The sequence below is a fragment of the Lissotriton helveticus genome, chromosome 7 (genome assembly GCF_964261635.1).
Source record: "Lissotriton helveticus chromosome 7, aLisHel1.1, whole genome shotgun sequence".
Classification (NCBI taxonomy): domain Eukaryota; kingdom Metazoa; phylum Chordata; class Amphibia; order Caudata; family Salamandridae; genus Lissotriton; species Lissotriton helveticus.
The window spans coordinates 483,700,170-483,705,337 of NC_136068.1; the positions used below are offsets into that span (position 1 = coordinate 483,700,170).

The 5,168-nt window shown below is 43.1% G+C and overlaps 1 pseudogene; it reads right to left on the minus strand.

Annotated features, from left to right (window-relative positions):
• Window positions 1–2,837: 2,837 nt before the first annotated feature.
• Window positions 2,838–4,651, minus strand: LOC144769124 (ribosome biogenesis protein NOP53 pseudogene; annotated as a pseudogene).
• Between the last annotated feature and the right edge of the window lie 517 nt (window positions 4,652–5,168).

Consider the following 5,168-nt stretch of genomic DNA (forward strand, 5'->3'; position numbering starts at 1 on the left):
AGTCCTGAGTTCTTTCCTGCTTGTCCCTTTTGTTCGACTGCTTTCTTTCTAGGCTTTTGTATTTCAGAAAGTCCTTCCCAGGAAGTGATGTATTTATACCCTTTGGTATGGGGGCCATCTTGGATTGGGAAAAAAAGTCAAGTTTGGTAATTAGGTTCTGCATGAATGGAGATACACTCATACGTTAGGACTGTGATGAGGAAGACGTGGACTTGGAGTAATGAATGTTACCAGTAACTAACTGGCCTCAGTGCTTATCTTGTAAAAGAATGAGTGCCAGTTCCAAGGTCTGTGCTCCGAAACCCAAGGCGGTGCAATTGAATATAGAGATGCCGAATACCAAGGATTCATAGTCCTAAATCCACCTCATGCCTCTTTTAGGATCAATTTTATTTTATTAGGTTTTTGGAGAAAACTAGGATACAACATACTCTGCCCACTTCCCAGAGGCCAGAGGGTTAGATTCTGTGTGCTGAAGGGTAAGAGAATGCATGCATCTGCGGAACAGTTTCAACAATATCCAAAACGCCCCCCCCCTTCCACACAACCTTCTGTACCCATGCAGCAGCCTTGACCCCTCCTCCAATGTCCAGCTTGAGACCCCTAGCCCACCTGGCTGCCTCCCGATGGAATCCCTTTTGCCCAGGTAGGCCTCTTCCATCCCCATTCTCCCATAGCTCGGTTAGCCTAAGGACTCTGTTTTTTTTTTTAAATAATTTTTATTAGTGCATGATTACAGTTTACAATATGGCATTTCGGATTTCATTTGGTTTACAAAAGAAAAAAGGACATATAAACATTAGATCAGCAAACGCGAATTACACATACCAACTACTCTAATGCACTATTTGTTAAAAGCAAATAAGAAGGGAAAAAATGAAGGCAAAATCCTATTAGATCTAGCGCTTTTCATCATGCACAATTTTTTAATTTTTGCCCCCGCTCCCACTCCACCCTCCCTAAGGTTGGACGTAGAATTATATATAGTTAACATTGGCAGATCCAACCCAATAAATTACCTCTCGAGCCATCAAGCCAATGGTTCCTAGATCTTTAAGCCTTTCATGCAGGAACGCATCCCTCAATTCCCATAGATAGCTTTTTCAAAATTATAAATTCGCTACTAATCGTGTTAACCATTGATGGTATCCTGGCACGACGGATCTAACCAAGCTGAGGCTAGGCAGAGCCGGTATTTCGCCATGCAAATGAAGACCAATTGCTCTCCCGCTTTCCCTCGGATCTCCTTATCCACCCTGAGACAGATCAAGGAAGGTGAGAGATTGAAGTCCCTCCCTAGCACTTCTTTAATAAAGTTTGCGATCTCTAGTTTCAGGCTACTTAATTTGTTACGGGAGGCAAACATGTGACTAAGATCAGCCTGGTACGAAGAGCATCGGGGGCAGAGGACCCCTCTCCCAGTCCCCCATTTTGCAATCTTTTTCGAGGTGTAATAAAGCGAAAAACAGGATTTATATTACTGGGCTTGAAGCAGCGCCGGGATTAACAAACTTTGTGCTAACTCAGTTGAGTGGAGAAATAGGTCTTCAGAAATATTGATTTCCTCTTCCCATTTCCTAGCCCGCAATGCCAAATCATCAGGCATTATAAGTTGAGGGAACTATACACAAATCCAATAGTTAGATGTTTCTTTCTCAAGTTATCAATTAAGGGATTCCTTATAAATCCTGCTGGACCGCTGCATTTTTTCCTTAAAAAATCGCTTACTTGCAAGTACTTATAGAAATCTCTCCAATCCAATTTGTATCTTTCTTTGAGATTTTCAAATGAAGCTATCTCGGATAGGGAATAAAAATCACCAAGTTTTGTCAGGCCTTTATTTTGCCATTTTTTATTATTAAATCTTTAAAGATTTCTGGCAGGTTAAAGTTGTTATAGATTGGGGTATAATAATTCCAACGACCCAGTCCTAGCATTTTGCGGGCCGAATTCATGGTTTTGAACCCAGCTATCAGCGTCTTGAAATGGACCTTCTTATAGTGGGAATCATTCAGAAATCTCCAGATCCATCCCTATGCATTTCTGTCCATTATGAGTTCTACGGGGGTAGGTATATCTCCCAAGGAGTTATCTGTAGGCTTATCAGAAAAAAAGAGTAAGATTATACAGAAGGGTTGTTGTCCAAAAATAAAGTTTTATATTTGGAAGTGCCAGCCTAATAGCCTAAAGACTCTGAGATAATAGGGAAAAGGGATTTTTCTGAACTCCAACGTGAGGGATTATAGACAGTGTTGCTATAATTTTGTGTATTCCTCTCCTTTTTGGCAACAGTCATTGAGGTTTTCTCCATACCGAACAGTTACCATATCTTTTACAGCAATTGTGGTTGTCCAGGGCATGAACTCAGTATCACCGGCTTGGACTGCACCCAGTAACAATGTCATCTGTTTGTCTTTATTAAAGAGTAGAGAGTAAGTAATGCATTGTGATTCTGAAAAGGAAGAAGTTAAATCTCTTGGATTTAGATTCAATGCTACTGGCTTCTCTGTGGATCCTAATAAATTATCTGCCATTTTGGATTAACCATGTCCTGTAAGCTTTAAAGTTTCTGTGAATTCCTAATTGGTTATATAAACAGTCTCTCAAAGACTTTGCAGAGTTTGCTGGTTGTATTACTCAAGTCCTTAGAAAGGAGAGCTTGAAAAAGGGTTTTGTTTAGATGATCTGACTGACAGCACTGTCAGTGAATTTTTGTAATGTTTTATTATTATTTTATTTTGGAATAGAAATATTTTAATACAATTATAAACTCTTTAACAAATGGCGGTAGGACACACAGCTTCCCATTGGGCATCAGTGGTAGAGAAGGAGGCCTTTCTAGGGCGAGGGTTTATAAAGTGACTTCACGGAAGGCTCGCTTCTCCACATATTTCACCTTGAACTTGGTGCGCTCCCTGGGTTCAATCAGGTTTCTCTTCTGCAGGCTCTTGAATCAGTCCTTCAGGATGCTGCCCTCGGGCTTAAGCGCCCTGAAGGATCCAGCCAGTTCTTCACTCACCTGCACGTCTGTGTCCGGTTCATCGTACTTGAGTCTTCCGAGCCACCTCGGTTGCGTGACCGCCTCTTTGTGCTTGACGACCCACTTCTCTTTGCGCTTGCCGAGCATGTCCTCTCGCTGTTTCATCTTGGAGCGAATCGAGCGTAACTTGAAGACCTCCTGCTTCTTCAGCGGCAAGGCTTTCTCCTCCTGCCGCCTGGCTACCAAAACTTTCTCTTGTTTTTCTCGTTTCCTCTGCCTTTCAGTTTTCTTCTCTCCAATGGCAGCTTTTGATGTTGGATTCCCTCTATTCACATCTTCATCTTCTTGGTCCTCTTTGTCCTCCATGGCCTTGACAGGGTTGGCTTTCGATTCTTCATCATCTGAATCTTCCAACACCCCTTGACATAGTTCTCAAAATACGGTTACACTGGTTGGGGTTTGGCAATAGTGGGATAGCTCAGCTACCTCTTCAGCTTCTCCTCCTCTTTCACCCGCTTCAGCTCTACCTCATGAGCATGCAACATCAATGCCTGATGAGACTCGAAGGTTGGGTTGTATGATCCCCCGGAATAGATCACTTCAACAGCGGGCAACTGAGAAGGCTTTGCATTCATGCGATCAGGTCGCTCCACTGGAAAGTTTTTTGTCTGTTCCAAGTAAAAGCTGTCCTTGCCTGCTAGAGCATCATCAAGGGATTGGATTCTGCCCAGATGTCATAGAACTCTCTGTCAGGCTGGTTCCGAGCTGCTGCTGGCTTGGGCTCCCGGGGCGGCTTCAACAGTTTTGCCTGGAGTAACCGCTGCTTCCTGGGGATGATGCCCCGTCTTTCGAGTTTCTCTCGCACCTGCTTTTTCCGCTTCAACTTCCGCAAGTTGGGCATCTGGTGTGAAAGAATTTTTTTAGGAGGTGTTGGAGGTGCGACTTTAGAGTCTGGCTGCAAGTCAGACAGTGAATTTAAACAGATGTTTGTGCAGACTCCTTTTCAGCATCATCCAGGCGCCACAAAGAATTTCATTGTGGCTATGGATGCTTCTGCAAGAGCTGTGGCAGCAGTTTTATTTCAGACACAGGAAGATAATGGCAAGGAATATCCAGGATTTTGCCTATCATATTAGAATCTGAACAAAAGTGTTCAGTGCCTCAGAGAGAAGAGATCTCCTGGTGGTGATGATGGCTCATAATGGAAGGATTCAATTTTGATGGGATCGAAAGAAACTTTTGAGATTCATACTTACAAACAATCAGAATTTACAGTATTTGAGAAACATTGAATTCAGAAACAGTCGTTACGGGAGGTGAGCAATTGTCTTTGTACAAGATGATTTCACATTCAAAAAAATGTGTTGGTGTATGACTTGTCCTGTCAGTATCTGAAATCTGCTCTCACAAATCAACTGTCTATAAGTCCTCAACACACTTTCTTGCAGCAGTTCAGTCATTTAGAAATAGGTAAGGTAGCGCAAGGAAAGTTAAGTCCAAAAGACAAGGAATATCTTCATACGAAGACTCCTTCAGTTCAATGAAAGGAACACATTTCAGCCAACAATCTATTGTTATTCCTACTAAGGAGTTACAGGTCAAAGTAATGAAAATGTGTCATCATGAGTCTGCAATATCTGCATGCAAGGGTGAGTCTTGGCATCCACTCATTTTTGGCTGCTACGTTGTGGACACAGGCTCTTCTAAAAATAATACAAGACGTTTTCCACCAAAATTGAGAGAGGACTGGGCACAAACAGGGACAGTGCATCCTTATTTCAAATATAATGCTGTTCTCGAAGCAGTGGCAGCTGCTCTTTCTTTCTCTGTGCAGGTGACAACCTACCTGCACTTTAAAGATGAGACAAAGACCCACTGTAGAAGGATGCAGTGAGTGACTGTACCATCCAGCAGGAGGATGTCTGGGGCATCATTGGGACCCCTTTTAATCTCTCCAGCGGGCTGCCCTCAGGGAGCACCCTGGTTGGGTGCCAACTCTTTGTGACACACAATCAGGACACAATCTGGCGGCTTCTTCGCCTCTGCGCCCACATCCATAGTACGGTGCGAGAGCACACACAAGTGATTCCCTCATTTGCATGGGGCCACATCCCTATGCAAATGAGGGCATGCCATCTCACGATAGCACTTTTAATACATGTGCATCAGCACTGTCAGTATTACAGAA